A 26,493-nucleotide genomic window follows, 5' to 3' on the forward strand; every position below is an offset into this window, starting at 1 on the left:
TGGCCTTGCTTGACCATGTTGCTTTCAGTGAAAGCATGAGAGATTTTTCCATCTTGGTGACCCTCCTTTGCCACATGGTACATTTGTCCTCTGGTGTCCAGCAATCTCCCTGCTCAGGAGGTTGAGTGACTTACCAAAGATGTAGGATCCTGTAGGAAAGGTTCCTTTGTGTCCTGGATCTTTGTTGACCTTGAGGTGTCAGGGTCAAAATATTGGCTGTCCTCATAGCCCAGTTATCTTTCTAGTTTCAGTCTCCAAACTTTAGTTGTTGAACACCCAGAAGATAAGATCAGTGACGTAAGTGTTTTAGTAGGAGCAGTGAGCTTAACTATTATAATAGTTAAGACTTCAAGCACTTTTGAAGTATAAAGCACAGTTAGGGAGCTGTTATTTCTTACCAACCATGGATTTTCAGTAGTTTAATCCCTGTGGAATGTTTACAGACAACAGTTATATATTATAGAGAAACTTAAGATCAAGAGCTACACATAGTATTTTAGCATGACAATCATGATGACATTTTCTTTGTAACACATGTCCATCTTAGTATGGAATAGTCATTTAGTTAAACACCTCCATCTGATCACAAGATATTAAATGACATAAAGTAAACTCTTATTTGTTATCTTTCAGTAGGATGTCATCTAAAGAGAACATATATATTGGCCTATAAATGTATCTTAGGGCTTTATAATGTCTAGCCTCTAATTTTAGTATGTGACATTGTTTTAACTGTTTGGTGACTGAACATCCCCAAGTGTGGTGACACATATAACATACATCACATAAGTTTTTAAGAAAACTTATTTGACTGGTTTTCTCATGCTGGCTTGACATGTTCCTCTTATCACAAGTAGCTGGTGTGCAAGAGAAAGGTAGATACCTGAGACAAAAAAGATCATCACCATAAACAATATCCCAGAAGATTTGTACACCCAGAAGGCATGAATATATATACCATGAAATAACAGTGAGTATCAGTTACATGAAACCCTTAATTTTGTTTTGTACCAAGAGCATTTTAAATAAAACCTTGTTTTCCCACAGAAAACTCAGACCATGACTAATGTATACATATCACAATGATATGTTTAACGATATATTTCCCACAAGGCTATGGAAATTATTGGGGTCCCCTTTGTGAACAAAGGCTGGAATAAATAAATTTTTTCCAGGCAGCTGCTCCTTTATTTACCAAGGAGAGTCTTGTCCAGTAGTTTTGCTAAGCTCAAGAGTCTTTATTTAGTTATCTTAACAAATTTTAGATGACCTATGAGAGCCAGATCATAACAATTAACACATTTTTGACAAATGAAAGATTTCTGAGATATTATATATATTAAAAAATCTAAAATGGGGCTGGGGATTTAGCTCAGTGGTTCTAGTGCTTGCCTCAAAATCACAAGGTCTGGAATTCAATCCCCAGTACACAAAAAAAATCTAAAATGCCAGGCCCGGGATTTAGCTCAGTGGTACTGCTGCCTGCCTCGAAAACTCAAGGTCCAGAGTTCAATCCTTGGTACCAAAAAACAAACAAACAACAACAAAAAACCACAGACTGAATGTTTCAGCAACAAAAATCTAAAATGCCAGAAGAAAAAATCTCAAACACAACAGCTGTATGTGATGTAACAAATTGAACAGACAGACAAACTCACACATAAGACAACTTGTTTATAAACCAGAGTGCACTCAGATGTATTTGGCCAAGTTGAATTATAATAACTTTTATAACTTTTAGGTTTATAACTATAAAAAGGACTAGTCAGAACTTTGTAGATCAATTAACAGAGATCTCTTGTAATAAGAATCAAAAGGAATAAAAATCTTCTACACCTGTGAAAGCAAAGACCATTTTAAGATGGGCCCTAAGCTGATGGTTTATCTGACTGTAATATCCAGCTATACAGGATTCTCATTGTTGCTTTGATAGCCATAGTTTTTGATAGCCACATGTAATTGTTTCCTCTAAAGGGACAAACTGTTAAAGGTAATTTTAACTGTCTCCAGTGGGTGTCTGCTCAGGCCAGGTTTGCATGAAGAGACTAGATGACACTCTTTGGAGCTAAGTATGAATTCCAAGCAGTCAGGGAAGAAGGCCTGCCAAGGATCCAACCTGCTGTGCTGCAGATGTCTACCTAGGACAGTTTTTCCCATTTTTAAAAGAAACAAAGGAAAGAAGGCATCCCTGTCTATCCCTCTTCTTCGGTGCCCAATCTAAAGTGTTCCTTAGACTTTATCTCATCTAGTGCCAGTAGCAGCAGACTAGAGGTACAAGGAAGTGGCCAGAGCTGGGTTAGCTGTTCTTAGCATTCTCTAATTTTGCCTGAGGGCTGAAAGACAGATAAATCTGAACTAAAACTCTTACATTTATTTTTTGAGAGTTTCAGGGTTAAATCTAGACCAGTTTTCTATATGGGCCAGAGTGAAGGTTAGCCTTACTCTGGAAGGATTCCAGGGAGGGGAAACTCACTGTTCTGGAAGCTTTGTTTTGAAATCCAGCAGCCACAGAAGAGGGAAGTGCCTTGAACCAAACAGTTGAGAACCACATTATTTATCAGGAGCAGGACAGTGGAGACGGGACAGAAGAGTGCCTTTAAGTATGGTACAAGAACTAAATTTTAACCCTGTCAGGTGTAGAAGGACAATTAAGATCAGGAGCTTTTACAGAGTGAATCTGCAATCCTTAGCAAAATATGTCTCCAGAGACAAAAGATATGAATAACTTCAACTGAATTGCAAAGCAGAAAAATCAAACCAATAATCAAAGAACCTGAATTGGTGCTTTTTGTCTCTTGAAAGAGAATGAAAGTGTTTTCACTATATCATTTAGGACTTTTCTTTTTAAATAAATTATTTTGAATCTATAATATCTAATTTATGGCTTAAATACCCTACAGGCTGTTGAGCAGCTCCCTGATCTTGTAGAAACACTCCCAAAGCCATGTCTCACCTTTTGTCAACATACAAACTGAAACGGTGTCCTGTGGCAGGCACTTAGAAATGCTTGTTTGAGCTTCTAGAGTGCAGTCTGGGAATGAGGTCCCCAGGTGTCTGTCTCTTGGGTTTTTCTATAAGCTAATAGAGGGGTCACGAAATCTCACTATATCCTGCTATCTGAAGGCCACAAAAGTCTGTAATTTCTAGGAACCTCCTTAGCTGTTTTAGAGTCTTGGGCTGTGGAAAGGAAAGAATTTCTTTAATTCTTTCTTCCCCCTGTCTTTGGGTTCCCTTAGATATAATAAGGCCTAAATATTTTATCTCAAGCTACAAAGTTCTGCTTTAGATCTAGAAACATTATAACCCCCGTCTGTTAGAAAAGTACGTCAGAGCAGATGTCTTGGATAGAAAGTTCTTCTGAGGGGGCACATAACATTATACCATCTACATATTGCAAGACTGTGACTTGGGAAAAACTATAGTATTTCCTTCTATCAAATCAGGATCCAGGGATAGTCTCAGCTTTTTCCTGGTAAATAGTTGACAATTTAAAATAATTGAAGGACTTAGTTCTCATGTTTCTTAGACCTTTAAGAATACATGCCTGAAAATGTCTTCTATTTAATCTCCTATCTGATTGGCAGGCCAGTGGGGGTCTTGCATAGGAACCGCTTGTGTCCCAGTAGGAACAAGTTGTTCCCCTGGCTGACTGTCTTTTGAGCTTCCAAAATTAAGATAATATTAGTCTCTACATGTAGTAGTAGCTTGTAATACTACTTGTCTCTCATTAGAAATCAATGTTTGATTTAAGAGCAATATTATATCTTTCTAATCTAGTCCATAGGTCTGAGTGAGTCCTTTAAAGACCTCAATGTACATATCAGGGTTATTTGAAAACTTTCTTAGGTCTTATTTAATCTGTCTTAGTTAGATCACTGAGAGAAAAAGACACATGAACACAGGTAGTCCCATATTTGCCATTTACTTCCTGCAAGGGATATTGTCTTTAAGGGACCTGAACAACTTAGCTAAGGATGGATATAGCCTCATAGAGATTAATTATGGCTGGCCTAGAAATTCCACCCTCAGCACCTGATGGTCAAGGCTTAAAGTTGTCTTAGAAACTTTGTTCTCAGATCCTAAAGGGTAAGGAGTAGCCTCAGCCTTAGAGGTAATGAATATCTTAAGGGGAAGGTGTCTCTCATTTTTCTATGTCCCACATTTACATTTGAACACAAGCAAGAATTACTTCTTAATGTAAAGAAAATCTCAATGTAAGATGATTTTGACCATTTTCTCTCTTTTACAGTATAATTCTAATTGTGAGATAGCATCATAGTACTTTCCTCTGTGTACTTGGCTTTAGGAGGTAGGCACACCACACGCTGGTATAGAGAAATACTAAATTGCTCCTTAATACATTTCAAAGGAGTAAGAGGTTCCAATATGGAGCTCCTAATCTGAAATAAGAAAAACAAATATGGCATCCCATAAGTCTCTGCTTGATTCCTGTGCCCCCTAGGGCATCCCTAGGGCATCCCCCAAGGTTTATTCCACTCCAGGGCAGGTAGCTACCTTCTGGAGAGACCCAAAGGTACAAATTTCCAATGATTAATGTTATTATATTGTATACATAAAATGTGCCAATAAAACTAATAAAAAAAACCCCTTGGATTGGACTATCTACCCTTTACCAGAGCCTGGATCTTATCTTCCTCAAGGAACTCATATCCTTACTTCAGTAGGTACTCTCAAAGTGTAAGTTACAATTGACTTTAGCCATAACAATCATGATTAGAAAAGGAAGGATTGCTAGAAAACCAAGAGATTGAAACCACTGCTTTTTATTTCCTTGAAAGAGAGAGGAAAATAGGTCAACAGTCAAAATTAGGGCACTTTTCCTGCAAAAGAGATCACCTCCACAGATGGTAAGTCAGAGATTCTGCCCTGGGCCCCAGGATAGAGAAAGCTCTGAGACATTTCTGTTGTCTATCCAGTCATTTAGGCAACTTTTATTAGTGGCAATACAAGGCTACTCCTTTAAGGTCCATTTGAAATTCACTATTTGAAACTCATAGGTCCTCCTAGCAGCCACAATCTACATAGTAAGGCACTCTTATCGACTTCCTATACATGCATGAATGAAGAGAAAAGGCTGGCTAAAATAGTTCCATATTCTAGTTAGCATGTAAAAACACAAATGCAAGTTACTAATTGTAATTTTCCCCAGTGTAACTGACAAAACAGTTGTTGTGAGTTGCCTTAGTCTGACTTTCTGGAAGGAAGAATGGTCTGACTACAAGGGATTTTCAAATGAACAAACCACCAAGGTGGAGAAAAGTTTAAGGGGAGTTTTTAAACTCGCTAGCAGAGAGAAAAAGTTCAAATAAAGCTCAAGCTAGTTAAACATCCCCCAAAATCACCATATAGCATTTTATAAGTCCACAGTCAATGTTCAAAAGTGCATAACCTATCAGAAAAGGCATTTTTATTCCCTACACACATAAATGATGAAGACCATGTCTAGGTGGGAGAAAAGGTTCAGGTAGTTTTTACTTTATCAATGATTTGTTTTGTACATTTGTCTAGATGTCTGTCTTATTAGTAGTAGAGGAAGCAGTCCAAACCTGTAGCTCAACTCTTAACGGAGGCTTAAGAAAGGGCTCTGATGACATTGTTTCAGATCACTCTGAGACAGAGGATATTTGATGATCACTGAGAGTTCCCCTTTCACCTCACTAAGGAGTCCAGTTAGGGACAAGATGTGGAGACTTTCTGCTTATTGCCCGGATGGGCTATTGGGAGCTAGTTTATTCTGAGGGACCTTAGGTATCTGCCAGAGAGTAGCCATGGCCATGACCCCTCAGTTGTCACCTCAGTTTCCTCTAGTTCCACACAGAGATCTGTCTCTTAAAGGAACCCAATTGCCTATCTGGTCAATGTTTCACCCACCATTGGTGTCAATGGGAGTGGGGATTCACCAGAGGGCAACTGGAGAAACCTGACCTCTGTTTTGAGAGTGGCAGCTCCCCTAAGGCAATTACTAGCTGGCAGAGTAAGCACTATTTGACATTCTATAAGGGACAGATAAAAGCCTGAATTGTCTTTATCTGAGATGATTTCATAAGAGACCCATTTTAAAACATTTTTAAGCAACTAAGTCCAAATGCAACATATACAAAACAAGAATAAAATGTAATTTTAACAAAAGACAATGCATAAGAAAAACAAGAAATTTCCAAACATTTAAAACACACAACTAAAATTAAGACACTTTTGAAACAAAAGCCAAAACAAAGGCCAGAATCTATGAAACAAATAGCCAGAGCCTATGAAATGAAAAGTAACAATCTGTGAAGCAAAAAGACCAAAGTTAGAACCTATGAAAGAAAACTCTTATCTCTGACCAGTAATCTCGGTGGAACACCTCCAAAATGATATAGGGAGAAGAGATGTAACTCTCAAACCTACTAGATATCTGAAACGCAATTCGTGCTCTCTAAAATCAAAGAATGAATTCTAGGAACCATGAAGTTATTAAAAATAGGAAAAATTTATTGGGAGAAAGAGAGCTTCTGCCTAAGAGAGACAGAAGGGGGACCAGAAAGTGAGTTGCCCCAAAATCATACATTTTTAAAAACTCTCCCATTACCTTTCATACTTGATACTTATTAAAAAGCAGCTGCCAACATATTAAATAGGTGTTAATTATAAATGATTCACATAGCCAAAAAAACCTTTGGTTTATTAGACACATGAAAAACGTCTCTGGCCTCTCACTGTCTCTGTACATGTCCGAAGACTCTAATCAAGCCCAGATTTTGAACTAATTATTGTATCATCTTTTGTTTTTTAAATTCTTTGTAAAAGTAACATATTTAAAGCCTTATGAACTTGTTTAATTGACTTAGCTCTGTTTTTTAGCAAAGATAGAAACTACATGGCCTTTAGAATAACAGCCAATATTTTTTTGGCAGTTACTATATTCACTAATGGAGGGAGAGAAAAGAAACTATAACCTTGTGCTAATTTTATCCAACACCCGGGCACTATCCCCAAGTAATTCAAGGCTTCTAGTCATCTTACACAGTGAGAAACTGAGGTACCAGGTGTCATTGTCTTGTTTGGGTCCTGAAGGAGAAGGAAAATGTCATTTATTAAGGAACTCTACATACAAGGCAATTACACATTTCATTAAGGCCTCACAACATCGTTAGGAAGCAAGTAGTATTATTCAACCTATTTTACAGATAAAGAAATCAAGGCTCCTAGATTAAAAAAAAACTGACTCAGTCAGTAGTAGATAAGAGATTAGAGCTCACACATGTCTGAATCTGCCAGGGCTTGTCTTATCACTTACTTTGTTAGCCAGCATTTATTCACAATGACCTCAATTTAATAGTTCTATTAGCAGTGCAATTATCATAAGTCTAAAGCAATTAACAGTTGGCTATAACAGAATTTGAATTAATAATATTCTCCAGGGATTAATTACATAAGCGTTCTGAAGCTACATCACAGATATTAAAAGTTAAGGGCTGGATTTAAAAAAAAATATTTGGCAAATATTCAATCATATGCTGTAATAGCCCCAATTGGCATTTGACTCTTGTGCATATATAATCATTATCTATAATGATATTCTTTCTGTTGCCTTTCAGCTTTCCTCTTACCATCTGTGTCTGCATTAACTTAATGTGTAGAGCAAGTTATATTCACATATTTATCTAGCAAAGGAAAATGAACTTCTGATAACTATTTGCTTTCCTTTTTTAACTTTTACATCAGATTCAATGGTTTAGAAATAGCATACTTTTATTACTTTTTAAGATTTAGACCCTTTTTCATTTGTGCTAGATCTTCAAAATGCTTAAAGTTTAGCCCTCCAGAAGTTTCACTTTGAAATCTTGTTGGAAAATTGATCTTACTTCAAAAGAGAAACAGGCAATATCCAATCACACTTTACTGGAAGTAAAGAGGCAAGTCATGAGGCTCAAAAAGGAAATTTTTTCTTTAATAATGAGAGACAGGGAATGACATCACATTGGACCATTCATGAGGAACAACCTCCTTTGAGGTGTCTCCCTTTGGGCTGCTCCCTCACAGGGCTTTGCAGTCCATTTAGTTCAGAATTAGGCTATAATTTCAGCTGAGTATGTGCTTAAGATCAAAGATTCTTTTATTCATCTTTTTTACTATACTGCATCATGTCTGAAATATCTTCATTTGGACAGTCACTACCTCTAACTGGACCATAGCAGTGGCTCTGAGAAGAGCCAACTACATCCTCAGTATGACATCCTGTCCACACTTCAATGAGATCTCATTCTGACACTTCTCCATTTGGTGCCAGGGAGCTCTCCACATACCATTTGAACTCCATCACTGACACCAAAAGCTTTCCAAATGTGGCCCAACCCAAATACTTTGTTAACTGTGTTCTCCATCATCTTTACTCCTCCCTTACCTACCTCCTTTTACTCCTTTACTCCCCCTCACTCTACCTCCTGAAACCTATGAAAGAAACAAAATGGGATTCTGAAGTAGTGGTGGGAACATCCTTAGACTGGGTGGTCAGAGGACTCCTTTAGCAGGTGGCATTTCTGTTTGAACATTTGAAAGTGGACCAGATGGAGAAGTCAGAAAAGAAGATGGAAGGTCAAATGCAAAAGCCATGTGGGAAGACAGAGATTGGATTTTTAAAGTGATACAATGAAGATCCTTGGGTCTGGAGCACAGTGAGGGTAGAAGCTGAAGATTAAGTAGGAGGCAGGTCCCATTAGGGTTGTTCTGAAGACCCTCACATGAAAGTGGTAGAGATATAATTCATACCAATAGATGTGCAAATATCAACACAGAAATGCAAGAAGTACGCAAAAATGAACCAATGTGACACCTTCAAATGTAACTGAATATGAAAATGTTGAAATGGATAAAATGACAAAGAATTCAAAAGACAGCTTTTTTTAAGAAAATACAAATAAATAACTGAAAGGATTAAGGGAGACAATATAAGATATAAGGAACAATCCAACAAAGTAATAGACATTCTGAAGAACAAAACAGAAATTCTGGAAATGAAAAGTATAATAATTCAAATCAAAAACTCAGCAGAAAGCTTCACAAATAGACAGGATCAAGTAAAAAACAAAATTTCAGGCTTGAAGCAAAGGTTGAGGAATTATTACATTCAGACACTAATAAAGAAAAAATAGGAAATTATGAACAAAACATTTAAGAACTCTGGGTCACAGTTGAAAGACCAAACTTAAGAATTTTAAGTGTAGAAGAGAGTGCCAAGGTTCAGACTAATGGCATAGAAAATCTATAAAATGAAATAATAACAGAAAACTTCCAAAATCTTGGGAAGCATATACATGTCCAGGTACAGGAAGCAGGACTACATCACATTGTAGTTAAAGTGTCAAGAGTACAGAACAAGGAAGGAATATTGAAAGTTGCAAGAGAGAAATACTTAGTCATTTATGGACACAAACCCCTCAGAATTACTACAGACTTCTCTGCTGAAATTCTAAAGGCCAGGATGCATAGAATGATGCATTTCAACCCCTGAAAGAAAATAACTGCCAACATCAATTACTATATCCAAAAAAATGATCCTTCAAACTTGACAGAGAAATAGACATTCAGCAATATGCATAAAAGGAATTCATGACCACTAAGCTAGTATTGCAGCAGATACCTAAAGAAATTCTACAAACAGAAGAGTAAGAGTAGATAAACTATTGAGAATTAAGAAAGGGGGCTGGGGACTTAGCTCAGTAGTTTCACCACCTGCTAAGCAAATGCAAGGACCCGAGTTCGATCTCCAGTACCCCCCCCCAAAAAGAATAGAGAGAATTAGGAAAGAATCAAATATTATTTTTAAAATGACAGGAATTAGTACATACATTTCTATAATAACTCAGAATATAAATGGCCTTAATTCTCAGTTAAAATACACAAATTGGCAAATTGTATTTAAAAACAAGATGCAATTCTTTGTTGCCTACAAGAAACACACCTCACTAGCAAAGACATAAACCAAAAATGAAAGGATGGAAAATTGTATTCCATGCTAAAGAAACCTGAAAGCAAGCAAGTGTAGCTACACTCAATCTGACAAAGCAGACTTCAAGGCAGAAATAGCCAGATGAAACAATTTTGACCATTATATTTGGTAAAGGCAACAACCAACTAAGAAGATATAACAATTGTAAACATAAATGCACCAAATATTTAGTGCACCTGATTTCATAAAACAAACACTATACAACACAAAGGGACACATAGGTCCCAATACAATAATAGTGGGTGACTTCAATATTCCACTTTCACTGATAGATATATCACTCATGCCCTCCCAATCAACAAAGAAACATCAGAGTGAAACTACACCATAGATCAAGTGGACTGAACACATATCTAGAATACACATTCTTTTCAGCAGCTCATGGAATGGTGATTAAATAGTTCAAGGGGTTGGCTCTGATGCTGCTACACTAGTGTGATAGGCTTCTTCTCAGGTTGGGGGAAATTAAAATTAAGAAGCAATCAATTTTGGTCTATTTCTTTATATATTGCTGATTAAACACTTCAAAGAATGAGATTGGCTGTGGTATTGCCATAGTAGCTTGATGGTTTCTTCTCATTTTGGGGAAATTATAACTAGAAACCATCAATTTTAGTTCATTTCTTTAAAGTAGAGCTATGGTTGGGTTTGGGAATAAACCTGAGATTTGCAAGAACTTGAGAAATTCTAAGGTATATGCCCTACAGTTAAAAAATTATGTCTTAGGCAAGAAGCCTATTTTTGAGGAGAACAGTTAGTCTTCTATTCACAGCCACAATTGTTGGATTTGGCCCCAGCATGGAAAATTAAAATCTTGTGTTTTTCACCAGAGGGGCTAGGATGCCTTTGCCCCAAGTTTAAATATTCAGGAATCACCCAGTGGTTTGCTTTTATTGTTCATAAAGTCAGCAGAGACAAACCATCTGAGTAGTTCCAGATGTTGAATCAACAAGGCCATACTTCACAGACTTACATGTAAAAAGTAAATTTATAGCCCCCCGCAAAAGCCTGGGAGGATCATGTTGTTTAAGGATAGAAAGACGCTTTCATTCTTAAAACAGATTAAACTCAGAACCTATATCCTTGCAGATGGTAGGGCCTGATGACATTCACCTTTCTTTGGCCATTTGAGGTTTCACATTGTAATCCACTCCTCTCTGCTCTCTTTGTTGAGCATAAATCCCAGCAACTCGCTGGCCATCCCCACAGGACTGCACTGTTTTAAGACAGCAAAGCTCTCCTAAATTTTACTGGAATAATTTGGGGGCAAGAAAACATTTCTCCATGTTGGCTTAAACATTGGAGAATATAAGGACATAAATATGACCTACAGCTACTAAAGTCTACTCCATCTTACTGGTATTTTGGAATTATACCTAACATTGTTCTACACACTTTGCATTGTGAGTTGGCTACCAAGGGTAACATTATACGGTAGTAAGTGATATGACTTGCATGGGCATGGGGCCAGGAGGTTGGAATTTGTTGCCATAAATCTTAAACCTGCTGAAGGTGTCTTATGTTCGGGTTTACTAGGCACAGTCAAAAAAGTGAAAGTTCTAATATCTAGGATGCCTCCTTGGCTATAATACATAACCTTACTGAGTGGCAAAGAATTTTTATGGCTGCTGGCTGAAATCCAAACAGAGATTCAACTATCTCTCCACAACGTATTTCAGTAGAGAGACTCAAGTTATTCAAGTAAGAATCTGGATCATAAATCTGGGTTGGAATAATAATGTTATTTTGTATCCTAAATATTAAACTATAATGGCCACAAGCTAGAAGCTCTATACTATTTTCACAAAGTATTGCAAATAGAATATCTGATATTCTCATGTATTGTGCAGTGGCTAAATCTAACATTCATCGAGAGGTGGCTATATGTCAGGCATGGCGGTAAGTGGGCTTCAAACATTATCTTGTTGAAGCCGCCAAAGAAACATTATGAAGGAGGTGTTCTTGACAAATGAGGAAATTAAAGCACAGAGCAGTTAGGCAAATTGCCCAATGAAACAAAGTAATAGAATCCCATTCAGACCATCCCTTAGAGTCTCAATACACTTCAGTTTTCCACACTCCAGGCCTCTTTTGACAATGTTAGACTTTTTTCCAAATCCAGAGCATTTAGAAATACTAAAGATATGCAATATAACAGAAGAAATCTCATGCAGCTACCCTCCAAATTTAAAAAAAGCCATCTTGACTGCCTCGCTCATCCAAGAAGTAACTTAACCTTACCCGGAAACTTCTCATTCCCATTGCTTTATATGTTCACTATATTACTGTGTATCTTCAAGCCATGTAAGAAGTATGGCTTGGTCTCTCTATATGAATGATATATCATTTCTTATGTGTTCTTTTACAACTTTTTCCACTGATATTTTATATGAAAGTTACTTTTATGTATCACCTTGCCTGGATCAGGGAATGCCCAGGTACGTGGATAAATATTATTTCTGAGTGTTTCCAGATGAAATTAATATTTGTATGAGTAAACTTAGTGAACTGCTTTCCCAGATAATGTGAGCATCATCCAGTTTGTTAAAGACCCAGACAGAACAAAAGGCAGGAGGAATTCCCTCACCACCTTTTTCCTCCCCTGCCTCACACTTGACCTGGGACATCCCACTTTGCCCTGCACTCAGAGTGGGATTTATACCTTTGGCTTTCCTGGTTCAGGCCTTCACACTCAGATGAGAACTACACCACTGGTTTTTCTGAGTCTCCTGCTTAATGACGGTAGATCATGAGAGCTTTTAGCCTCCATAATTGTGTGATCCAATTTCGCATCGTAAGTATCTCAACCAATCTATCTATTGATAGATAAGCTGATAAAGAAACTGAAAGTCAGTTCAGTGCCTTCTCCAATGCTTCATATCCACAAAGTAGCAGAAGCAAAATTGAAACTTGGTTCTTCTGACTACATGGTCAGGGGTTCTCCCTTCCACTAGACATTGGCCTTCTTGGATGGCATTCCAAAAGACCTAGCCAATACTCATCTGCTAAGACTCTTTCTGGCCATTTCTTAATGCAGTTTTTCCTTTTAGGACTAAGAAACTTAATGAATTCCCCCTGGGACTAGTCTCTCCACACTATGTCCTCTGGAAGGTTTTGAAAGATGCACAGGGGAAGAAAGCATGGTCAACTAACCTGAAAATCTCAGTGGCTATGCACCAATAAAGATAATACCTTCCCTCAGGTAGGGCTGTGACAGAGTGTTTCACTTTGATTTGTACTGTAAAAACCTATTTTTAAAAATGCCAAATACGATACAGGTATATATATATATCTTGGCAAGGACATCCTGGAGAGTACTCCCAGGGGCCTGCAGTGCCAGCAGCCTGAAGACTGAGAAAGTAATTAAATTTTGTTCTGAGGTTTAATACTTGAGCCCCTGGGTGACAAATTAACAAATAATAAGAAAAAAAATAGTAAGAAAACACTGAAAGCCAGAAGGTATATATATTGGTCTCTGTTTTAAAGAAGGTGGAGGTTGATTAATAAACTAGAAGCTGATTATTTCCTCCTGTGACTTCCTTTCCTCACAGGAAACAGCACCCAAGCAATGAGAATCATGTCGAAGCAGAAAGATCATTATTGTTTTGCTTTCTGTGGAAAGGATTTTTACAGTAATAAAGTTGAATGTTTGGGGAGGAATATATTTTTCAATATCTTGTTTGAAACAAGCAAGCTGGTAAAACTCAAATTATCAGATGGTAGTTTAACACAGTGACACTCCCTTACCTGAGGACCACTTGTTCCAAGATCCACAGGTAATGCTTGAAGCCATGTATAGTAGTAAATCTTATGCTCATGTACATACTTACATACATAAATACATACACATATACGTATACAAATCCCTTTTCCATCCCAACTAAGCATTAATCATGCACTATGGGCATAACTTTTGTAGTTTGAGATATGACAGCAAACCTATCATGAATTTTTTTTCTTTTTCATAATTTCCTGAATAGGAGATTAATTCTTTCCATGGATTTTAGCAATATAAGTGCATGATGTTTTTTTTTTCCTTAGTAAATCGAGAACTTTCACCTTTTCACTTAAAAGAAGTATTTCATGGCTTCTCTCCAGCATTCTGAATTCTGAATTGCCAGCATCACAACTGCTGGGCTTTGGAGTCATGATTACGAAAAACAAGAGCCACTTGAACACAAACACCAAGATACATGGCAGTTGATCCTACAACTGAGATAGCTACTGTTAGCGTGAGTAGGGTGTACAGTGTGGATATGCTCAACAAAGGAGCAATATGCATCCTTGACAGAGCAAATGGACATGAGATTTTATCATGCTACTCAGAAGAGCTCATAATTTAAGACTTATAAGTTGTTTATTTTTGAAAACTTCCATTTAATTTTCCCAACCGCCCTTGACTGTAGTAACTTAAACTGTAGATAAAGAATAAATTACTGTAGTAATGCACCAATGGCAATTTTCTGGTTTTGATATTATATTATATCATGTAAGATGTTATCACTGGGGGAAACAAGGTGAAGGGGACCCGCTGCTGCTTTAGAAACTCCTATGTGAATTTAAAGTCATTACAAAATGAAAACTTTTTTAAAATCTTTGAACATCTCCTTTTACTGTTTGAATTTTGAGGCAGGCAAACTTCATTATAATTATAGGGCATTTTAAGGCAATGTGCTTAAGGGTAAGAGGGGAATGGGAATTTTGAACCAAAATGTAACAGCTAGAAAATGTGCTGGAAGTTAGTGCTTACATAGCACCTTAAGATGTTTACAACTATTCAACCTGTTTGAATGCATCAGTGATATCATCAAACCCACCTCCCAGATATGTTGTACTTCTGGTTCCTACCTGTGGTACTGTTGATATTTTGAAAAGACAATTTATTGAAGTATTAAACAGGGTTGTCCTGTGCAGTAGGCTGTTTAGTGCATCATGATTTCTACCCACTGTATGCCAGTGGTACCCTGCCCCCACCCCAAGTTTGGTAATCCTAAAGTATCTCCCAGTATTGCAAATTATCCTCCAGGGGGCAAAATTGCCCCTGGTTAAGAATCTCTGCTATACTTAGAAAACCGATCTTTTGTCTCTACCTTTAAAAAGAAATGAAAATTCAGTGCTTTTAAAGATGATTACAACCACAGTTCCCTTTCACTCATCCTTTTGTTGGCCATGCACAGACTCCTTGAGAGCTTCTCGATTTTTAAAAAATGTTCAATTTCACCCATTCTTTAGTGTTTTGAACATATGTGGTGATATTGAAATACAAATATTTTCTACCCTTAAAAATGTCTGAAAGAGATATTTTAGAAGGAGAAATGTACATAAAATCCCCAAAGAACAGAGTGTGTGCAATGTTGGCCTTATTGAGTATCATAGAGTCATAATTTCACACGTGAAGGTAATTTGTTACATTGAGACATTCATAGGCTTTAGTTTATTTAAGCCTCTGGGGCTAACACAGCACATTTCTAAATATTATGAGTTTTGTAGAGGTGTATGACGAACAAGCAGACTGCTGGTGCGCTGGAAAAGTGATAAAAATCAGCGCTAAGCTTAATCACGGCTTTCTTTGGCGTGTATATTTATGCAGTGATGTCAGCGTGGTATCCTGTAGCTGGATAAAGGTTGAGTTCCATGTTCCTCTGCACAGGATTTAGAAATTCTCCAACAGACTTGCTGAGGGAAAATGGCCAGCTGAATCACAGAGTGGCTGCCCTTTCCTCGAGCAAAGGAACTGAACAAAGAAATCCATCTTTACACAGATTCTAAACCACAGCAGCTCCATCTTTTGCCACATGAATTATATGAGTTATTGAGGCTGGCTCCAGCGTCAAGCAGAGTATGTTGCCTTAATGTATTTATTTAACCCAGGACTGCCATGGAGAAGGCGAACCCACCTCAGCACATGAGATTTTTGTGACAAAGAGAACATTCAGAGCAGATCCCAGGTCACAAACACAACAGGAACTCTGCGAAAGGGACGGTGTTGCAAACCCACCACAATGGCTGCCTTTATTCCTGCTTGGAGTCACACTGTACTCAGCTAAACTGTAAACTGCCATTCGCTGAGCAAATCCAGCCGGATGGCAGACCTGGGAGAGAGGAGGCTCCAGCGGGGCTGCTGAGAGCCCTGATGGTGCAGCAGACTCTGCAAGTGTGGGCTGTCAGCAGTGTTTCCATTTAGGGGCCCTTCTGTTGCCAGGGAGGTGGCCTTTGCAAAAAAGAATCTAGAAGCCAATTATCCACACTCTATCTAGTCCAGCCTGCTACGACCTGGACAGAGGCAACCTCACCCAACATCTGAGCAGGATGGTGATGATGTCATGAACACCGCCTGCCAGGACCAAGTCCTCTAATAATGATGAGTCTGTAGATGACAACGTCACTGGGCCAGTCATGGCTTGAGGTAATCCCAACTAATGGTATGCAGTTTGTTGGTTTTTCTTGGTTAGTAGAGCGATGAATAGAAAGTGAGTAAATGGTTTTGGGTGAATGTTGAGGCTCAGCTAACACTGTGAGATGGCTTTATTTTTCTCTCAAATCCGACTGAGATACCACCTATGAAATTCACTCTATTGCTCAGGAATCTTGCCAAAGCAAACGGTAGAGACTACTCAGACTGACCTGTACAACAGTAACTTCCACATATTGATGTGCCATACACTGTTATGAGTCCTTCCTAATATTAACATACTCAATCTTCACAGTTCTGTGAAATAAGACAATTGTTATTCCACCTTGTTTGTGGAGAAACAGACACCAAGAAGTGAGTCCTCTTGCCTCTAACTCACACGGTTCTTCAGCCACAGAGATTTGAACTTGGGCAGGTTGGCTGCACCATCCATACTCTTAAGCACCATCAAATGTGGTGGAAAATATAAAATATATTCACTCAGATTGACCTGCAAACACAAAGGAGGGGCTTCAGGCACTGCACCACCGGACTTTCTTTCTACACATGTCTGACTGCTCTCATTATGCTTTTCTTTGGGTGGTAGTCTCCCTCCTGTAGCGATCAGACTTTTCCAAGCAGTGGGAAACATGGCTTTTTGAAGGCTCAGCTGAGCATTCCAGGGGAAAGTGAGCCTCTTCCTCATTTCCCATCCCTGGCTCCCTGCCTCCTGCATTGGGTTGCAGCACTAAGGACCCTGGTTTTGACCTTGTCCTGCCTCCACACCCTTTTCCACATAACTTCATGGTTCCTTCTGTGAGTCTCCTTTCCATTTCTTTGCTCTGAGTTTGGGGATGCAATCTCTTTGGCCAAGGGGATGTTAACAGATGTGATGCATGCTGGGGTTCAATGAAGCATTGTCATACTTCTGCTTCCACTCCTGGAGCTCTGTTGGCATGAGAACATGCCAGGCTAGGATGGTGCAGACTGATGGAGCTGTGGCGAGGGCCAGAGTGCCTCAGTGGCCACTGTAACAATCAGGTAACTCCATAACCTATGAGAAAACCCAGCTAAGAAACCACTTGGCCATGCCCAGACTAAATCACCAACATGCAGATGCATAAGCTGACACAGTGTTGCAGCAGCATTCAAGGTGGAAGGAATGAGATGTGGCCATTGAGACCCTGCCACGTTCAGGAGGGCCAGGGATTTGGTTCCCAGACATAGTGCACTAGAAAGTACTCTGGAAAGAAAACCCAGGAGTACTCTGGTCCCAACACCTTTTCTTTTGTTTTGGAGATCTGATTGAAAGCATTATCTCTTTTGCTACAGGGAGTACCTTCTACAGTAGACGACATGAATTTCTCTTAGATGTAAAAGCTCTATCATTTTTTAGTTTTCCTTACAAATAATGTATATTTATTAACTGGTTATATTTTTCTTTTTGTCTTGACCTTCAGGAAGCTAAGGCTAATATTTTGAACCAAAATTACAATTTTTGGCATCAAAAAATACTGTTTTACAAAACTTCTCTCTTACTTCATCTTAATTATTTAGCTTCTAGTTTCCATTCTCTACATTTAAATTTTTTCTTTTTCATTGTTTTGTATATTTATTAAACTGTCTCTAGTTCACTTTGTGATGAGCAGTGATGTGAAAATGTAATTCACAAAATTAAGTATCTTTTTAAATTCAAATGAATAGAAGATCAGGATAAACTCAAAATTTGTGATTACAGTACCTTGACCACTGGAAAATGGTTTCTTTTTAATTTTTATGAGTATTTTTTGCAATACATAATTATGAAGTATGATTTCTTAACATTAAATTGGGTTATTAAAAAATCCCACAATGAGAGAAATAAATAAAAAATTGTAATGAGATTTGCGCTTAACCATGATTATTTTGACCATGGGGAAAGCCTGTTTCCTGCATTGTTATAGGAGTATAAATTAGCGCACCTGCTATGGGGAGCAATTTGGCCCATGTCTATCATAAAAATGCATGTATCCTTTAACCAGCACATCTAAAAACTGATTTACTAGAATTAGTACATTTAAAGTTTTTTTAATGAAATTAATTTATTTAAATTTCACATATAGGAATTTATCTTAAAGCTACACTACAGATGTTTAAAATGATAGATGTGAGCATGTACTATGGCATTGTTGGTAACAATACAAACCCATGGGAACAGGATAAGTGTGCCTCAGTGGAGGACCAGATAAAGTATGGTACAGTGTATGGAACAGCCATTTAACAGTATCTATGTAATTATGTGAAAAGTTCTTTCAGTATAGCATTAAATGAATAAAATGTAGAGCAGTGCGCAAAATGTGCCACTTTCTGTGTGCCTGTACTCTCATGTGTGTACAGAATATGTCTGGAAGTATACTCAGGAAAACTGGGAACAACTACTCATTCTCAGGATGAGATATGTGTAGCTGGGGCTAGAGCTGGGACACTTGCTTTTGATTTGATGCTCTTTTGTGACTTATGAATTCTGCACTATCTTTCATCTAATCTCATTTGAAAAATGAGAAAAAATGCTTACTGGTTTGTTACATAGGAAATAACCACAATTGTTTCTTAATATAAAGGAATAAAATGAATCTAGTTCATTTTCAATTCTCTTTATTAAGGCAATTGTGTCATTTATTAAATTACAACTCTATGATCTGAAAGAATTGGTTAATAGCCATGTCTGCCAAAGCATGGCTATGGCCCAAGGTACATTGCTTTTTAGAGAACACCCATCATTATACTAACCAACATTTACTGAGGGCCTCCCATAGTCAGGTCTTTTCTCAAGAGCTGGAAACAAATGCTCATAAGACTCTGTTTTTGTCCTTAAGGTGGTCACTTGGATGACTAATATACTGTGTGGAATATTGGTACCCTTGAAGATTGGAGCATTTGGAGTCATCTTTGCATCTCTACCATTTAGCACATAGTAGACACTGCAAGACTGTTTGCAGAATGAATGAATAAATGAAAGAATGAGTAAGTTCTGCACTGAATAAGGATGTAAAAGACAACTGTAGGGCAGGAGGCAACTAGGAAATGATAAATTGGGTCATAGAGAGTTGGCCAATCCAGTGTCATTACACAGCGTCAAGACTTTTGCAATATATATCCATACAAAAGCTGCTCTTATCAACCTGAACTACCTTTAATGAGTTGCCAGGTAGACGACTTCATAGTTTTCTGGAAAGAACATGAACAGAGCCAAGATCTGCCATTTATCAGATAAATGACTGGGGCAATTCTACCTTTCTGAACTTTAGCCTTCTTGTTTCTAAATTGGAAATAATCATACCTAACTTACAATTTAATTATAAGTGCTGAGAATCATTTATTCATTGAACAAATAGGAAGCAGTTAGTGGGTGAATAATGCATGTAGAAAACTGATCTCGGTGGGTAGAAACTGCTGGATGTTAACGAATGGACCCTTTTGTGATTATTGTTTTGTAGTAGGACAACATCCTCCATAAAGGACACTTAACCATGACTGGACACTTCTGTCAGTGTAAAATGAATGGAAGGAGCTTCATAAAGGAAATGAAGATGAGTAAAGGGATAAACCCATGTCTGGCTCAATAATTTTAGAGTTATTCAGAGAGATTCTGACTTTCATAAACAGATTCAAAAGGAATTTTTGGAAAAATCTAGTGCTCCTAGTATACCATGTATCATTTTTCCATTTTTTAAGAGATATTAGGAGACACCAAAGGAAACTCCCCCCATCCCCAAAAAAGGCAACCAAAGAAATTCTCCTTCTTTTACTCACCACTGAGCCAGGCAGCTGTGGAAGCCAACAGGGATAAGCCACTCACTGACTTTTGGTTTGGGGAGATGGTGGCCTAAATAGGAAGGGAGGTGGGGACATTGTTAGGGGAACAGAGTTAAAAGATCAAAAGTTGGGGAGGGCAGAAAGTGGAGAGAATCTGGGGGTGAAGGATGGGCTCTCTATTCCCAGGGAGAAGACCACCAAGAGGACATCTTGAAAGACCAGTTCTCTGTGTTGTGAACTATAGCTTCCTACAAGAATACCTACAAGACAGGCACATCGGAGGTGCAATATCTGATTTTTTTCTAAACCCCCACACCTAGCCAGCATTGTAGGTTTGGCGGAGCTACTATAGTCACTGAATGATGACCACTTTGACTCTTCTGTGTGGACACATGTATGTGTGTTCGTGTCCTTTGGGAAATGCAAGAGATAGTGATCAGTGAGAACTGACATGGAGGGGGAAAGTTTCCACACCCGTGGAGATGTCTTTAGATGGGCTACATGGCTACAAGAGCTCCATGGACAGGTTCCTCATAGTGCTGAGATGTTGGCTATGATGTCATAAACCAGCAAGGTGCCCTGGCCAGCTCCCAAGTCTTAGCTGCTGCCTCTGACCCTTTGCATGCACTGCTGCAGCCACACAATACATCTCCCTTCTCACTCCACCTTGGTGTAGGCTGCTTCTTGTGACTTACACATTTTGCTAATCGCCTTCATGTCCTTCTAACCTCCTCCAGGAAGCTATCTTTGGTCATCACTTCCTTCATTGTCCCCAGGCCAGTCAGCCAGTGTCCTGAGCATCCCTTTACTGTAAGGCTTACCACACAGCCTTCAAGGCATTTACTAGTCTTCCTCCTCTCCTGGACTGTGGACTTGAATACAGATGTACGCAATGTACAATGTACAATGTACAATGGAGGGACAGAACCAAAAAGAGTTCCCTGAGGAATCGGCAGCTTTGTGAGTATTTCCCTAGAGGAATATTTTCAGGTACCAGTTCCAAATCTTGGAACAAGAATGGCCTCTTTGGAATGGTTTCTGAAAAGCATTTGCTCAGTAAGAGAGAAGCTGCCGCAGCTGGAGACATAGACTTCACTGACAAGAAATGTTTTATTCTTTTCTGTTTTTCTCCATGTTTGAAGGATAGAAAAGCCAACCCTATTCCTCTTGAAGGTTTACCAACAAATCCAGCTCTCACAGCACATCCTCACCACTGACTCATCCAGCTTCCTATATGAGATCATCACTTTGTGGTAGGTTTCAGAACTATTTCATTTTTCAAGCAGCTGGTTCCAACCTTGTACTTGCACCAAAATGTAAAATCATAAAGGAACTATTAGCATCTTGCTTTAAATAAGTACATAACATGTGGTCAGGCCACAGGCCCAGACCCAATTCTGGCTCACTCTGGTCATCAACAGCACAGAGCCAAGTCAGAGAGAGAAGAGACGGACAAAGATGCTCTGATGAGAAGGAGTGGGGCATAGTTTTGTTCTTTAGATGGTTTTGACAAGATCTCAAGGGAAGGAAGTTTCCAGAAGGAACTTGTGAGATGGCTACTCATTGAGAAGGCTGGATTCCCTCTGATACCAGTTACCTCAAAGATGAGACTTACAATACCACTAAGACTGCTCAATCTAGCAATAAGAACAAAAAAATGCAATCAGGCTACATTTTTCAAAGATCAATTTGACCCCTATTGATAATGATGAAGAGAAAGTTAGTATTTGGCATTCACGGTTTTGTTTCAAACTCTGGTTTTATCATAGAGAACTGTGTTTCAGGAAAATATTTAACAAGACAGAGCCTTAGTTACTGCTTGTTGAAAGTGATATGTTTCCATTCTGAGATTCAAGGGGATACACGGGGCACTTAGCACAGTGCCAAGCACAACAGTGATATGATATAAACAATGATATCAATAGCAATGTAGCATTTTTCTTGGAAAAATTATCTATTTACAGGTAACCTGGTAACCCACTCTAACTATAGGAAATAGAGAAAGGAGGCAGCAGGCAAGATAAAAATGATGATAGACCTAAGGTAATGAAATTTCATCTTACTGAGGAAATTACAAGGTACATATGGCCTGGTCTGGTGCCTTCTTCTACACAGGTCCCTTCTATGATCACACACTTTTTCATGGGTTGACTATGATGGGGCTAAAGTTCTCTCCATTTCCATAGTCTAAGAAAACTGGATCATTTCACTGTCAGATGGAAGGGCAGCCTGCTCACAAGGGAGGTTTATTTGATCTATACTCCCTGAGGCTGCAGTTTCCCAAGGGAATTTCATTTCATTCCTTTCCTCTCAGTGCATGGAGCCTGGTCCTTACAATCAGTCTATCTTTTGGCACCTGAGAGATGCCTGAGAGGCAGGTGCATCTGCTTAATATCCAGTCTGCTTTTATTGCCAATTCCAGTGACACAGTGGGTTCAACTGGCCATGATTTTAGAGGAGTCAGAGGTTGTCATTGTTCCAAGAATACAGTTTCACAACAGCCATAAAATGAAGACTCTGTTTAACCCAAGGGTATTGAAATGGGATGAAGATATCCAGCTGTGAAATAGAACGATAAACTTTTCAGCAAATTGGCAAGCATATTGTTATACCAGTCTTTTGTCTTCTTGGGGAGGTCATAAAAGACATCCAACAGCTGCATTTGAGTTACATAGAAGCGAATCCCCATCCCTGACCCCTACCTCAGGGAGCCTTTCCTATGCCTTCTAATAGGAACTCAGACAATAATTGTGGAAAACGTATGAAGGGCATTTTATGGAATTCTTTTTCTGTAAAATGTAAAAAGCACAAACCTAAGGGTATTAACAGTAAGTCTGTGGTCCCAGCACTGTACCAGTCATTCATTGCTTGCTCAGTCTTGGTTCTGCACAAATCAAAATGGCCATCTCTGCTGTGGACATAAAAACAAAAACCCCTAAAACTATACTCCAGGAGTGGCAGGAATGCCACAAGATGCACCTGGAACAGATGGCAGAGATGTACAGCCACCTCCTTTCAGAGACATACAGCATCTTTTGTTTATTGCCATTGTGTATTGCCCCTTAAAGAATCACTTGCTGTCAGTCCATGGTGTTCCAGGGAAGCCAATTCCATCCCTGATTCAGGTTTGGACCATTCATCATGTTGCATTTTCCATGGCCACTCTGGTTAAGAGTAGGCATATAACTCAAACAGAGCCAATGAGATAAGATTTCCATTGGGAATTCTGGGAAACACTTCCTGCCTATAAAGTGCGAGATCTGTGAGAAGAAGGATGAGAAATCTGGGGCTACTGCTTGGAAGAAAGCCAAGTAGTCAGCTGAGAGACAACGGGAACTGAGTGTGAGGCCTCTGGGGCCAGCAGTAGTCACTATGCGTCTGCAGGTTGGAGCCACCCTTCCCATGCAGTGAGCTAGGGCTCAGGGAGAAACCACCACTTGCCACCTCCTCCTTCTGCATTGAGGTCTCTCTCTTCACCTACCCCATAGGATTCAGTTCTCACCTCAGATCCTGATGACCCACTTCCCTCTTCTCTTCTTCACATTGCTATATTGCAGTGTTGGGACACCAAATCTCAGAGAGGCTGTCTCTCTGCTGTTTACCACTCCACCAACTTCCCGGAAGTCCTTGGGTGTGAGGCTGACAATCTGCAACCTGCACCAAACATCAGGTCAGCCCTGAGTCAATAACTTCTCATTGTTATAAAGCCACTGTTGGGTAGGAAAATTTGTCATTTAAAGATTTTATGGACCCATTTTTTCTTCTATTGCTTCTCTATCATTTCTTAAACTATATTATCGTTTATGATTAGTTTTTTCTTGTTTTATAAGCAATAGATACTTTATTGTAGAAAATTATATAAACATAAGCACAGAAAATGAAAACAAAGTAATATAACTTTGCCAAGATCATGCAGTTCTCAAGTGACTGAGCCAGGATTCTGGCCCTGGCTGGTGGACACTGCTAGATGCCCTGGTTCCTGATCCTACAATTTGCTTGTAGCCTCTCACAGTTCTTCTAATCATCTTGACATGGAGGCTTCTTCCTTTGGAGACTTTTTAGGAGCATATGTATTCTTTCACAAAATTAGGGTAATACTCCAAAAAGAGTTTGTATAGAATTTTTTTAGCTTTGTAATATATTGTGGGATTCCCTCAAGTCATTAGGGGAAAATAGAGTAATTCCTCAGGATAGAGGGAGACAAAATCAGGTTCCATATCTCTTACCCTCTCCCAGTGGCCTTCACAAAGGAGTATACCTTCTAATTACGGCTTTTTAAGAATTAACAAATGGGATTATATCAGACTAAAAAGCTTCTGTATAGCAAAAGAATCAGTCAGTAAAGTGAAGAGACACCTATAGAAGGGGGAAAAAATTTGCCAGCTGCTTCTCCGACAGAGGACTAATATCTAGAATATACAAAGAACTAAAAAAAAACAAAACTAAATTAAAGATCTAGTCAAGAAATTGGCAAGAGAAATGAACAGACATTTCACAGAGGAAGAAATACAAATAGCCAACAAATATATGAAAAAATACTCAACATCTCTGGCCATTAGAGAAATGCAAATTAAAACAACACTAAGATTCCATTTCACTCCAGAAAGAAAGGCAATCTTTAAGAAATCAAACAATAACAAATGTTGGTGAAGCTGCAGTGAAAAGGGAACCCCCCTTCATTGTTGATGGGAATGTAAACTAGTACAACCACTATGGAAATCTGCATGGAAATTTGTCAAAGAACTGAAATTAGAAATTTCATGTGACTCAGTGATCTCTCTGGTAGCTATCTTCCCCAAAGAGCTTAAGACATCATACTACAGCAATACATGCATACCAATGTTTATAGCAGCACAACTAGTAATAGCTATATCCTGGAAACAGCCTGTACACCTATCAACAGATGATTGGATAAAGAAAATGTGCTACCTATATATAATGGAATATTATTCTGCTATAAAGAATGACAGATTTGAGACATTTGTAGGAAAATGGATCCACCTGGAAAATATAATATTGAGTAAAATAAACCAGACACAGAAGCTTAAATACCACATTGTACCTCTCATTTGAGCGAGGCAAGGTACAAACAAAGAGAATAGTGAAGGATGGATAAAAGGGGACAAGGAGATGGATTTCTTTCAATAGGGAAGTGGTCCAAGGGAAAAAGCACAAAGGCTAAGGAAGAAGGGAAGGGGAAATAGGATAAAGACATGGCATGTACAGAAACCTAATAACCTCAATGAATTAAACATTGTATGGCATAACATGAGCTAAGATCAATATCAACAAGAATGAAAAATGGGATGGGGAACTGGAGGAGGAAGGAGGGAGGGAGGAGGGGGGGAAGAGGAAGGAGATTTTAAAAAAAGAAACAAGCAGTGGTATGTATATGTAACCACTCTCCAAGATGACTGTAAACTGTATGAACTGCAGACATGTACTAATAAAAAATTTTTTTTAAAGATTCAGATTGCTAGTGCCTGCTCCAGACTCCAATTCATAGGCCTGAGGTAGGTCCCAAGACTTTGCATTTCTAGCAATGTCTCTGGGGATGCTGAGGGCCCATACCTTGAGATAAACTCCATATCAAAGAAAAAGGGCAAATGGAAAAATGAGTCAAATTCTACATCTCTCTCAGTCCGTGATAGATTTATGCATAGCACATAGTTTTATATTATTTTACTAGAGAATATAGGTTATTTTCAAGTACTTATGAAACAATTACAGATCTCAACTATATACTAGGCATATTTTAAAACATAAGAAGGCAGATCACAATTTCCAAAAAAAAATTTACTAAAACTAAAAATAAACACATAGAAGCAAACAAACAGTAACTTCCTAACCACTTGAGAAATATACCACTGTCTCAAATAGTTCTTTTACTAAAACAACAATAATGAGACTATTGCACATTAAAATGCATGCATGGAAATTAAAGTTGCCCTTGGGTAAAAATTTATAGCTTTAAACACTCTCTTATTCAACAAAAAACAGTGAAATCAAATAAATTAATCATAAGACTTAAGCAAAGAATGAACACAAAGCATGAAATTGAATTCAAAGTAGAAAGCTTAATTTAAAGTAGACTACATTAATTAATTCAAGAGGCTAGAAAAAATGAAAAGTAAAAATCAGACTGTACCTTAATCAAAGATGGAAAAAAGAGTAGGAATATATAAATATACAATAGTGATAAAGAAAGATAACCACAGGTGTGTGGGGAAAGTTTTTAAAGTATAAAAGAATACTTTGCAAACTTGTGGACCAAATTTTTAACTTGGATGATGTG

The 26,493-nt window shown here is 38.4% G+C and overlaps 1 long non-coding RNA gene across 1 annotated transcript; it reads left to right on the forward strand.

Moving 5' to 3' along the window:
* Window positions 1-20,791: 20,791 nt before the first annotated feature.
* On the forward strand, window positions 20,792-23,916 carry LOC147825722 (uncharacterized). The gene is made up of 3 exons (XR_015440214.1): window positions 20,792-21,158; window positions 21,341-21,451; window positions 23,756-23,916. It is a non-coding gene; the product is annotated as an uncharacterized LOC147825722 (long non-coding RNA).
* The last annotated feature ends 2,577 nt before the right edge of the window (window positions 23,917-26,493 follow it).

Source organism: Heterocephalus glaber, unplaced genomic scaffold (genome assembly GCF_053883595.1).
Source record: "Heterocephalus glaber isolate CG9 unplaced genomic scaffold, H.glaber_assembly_v1.0 deba00001497, whole genome shotgun sequence".
NCBI classification, from domain to species: Eukaryota; Metazoa; Chordata; class Mammalia; order Rodentia; family Bathyergidae; genus Heterocephalus; species Heterocephalus glaber.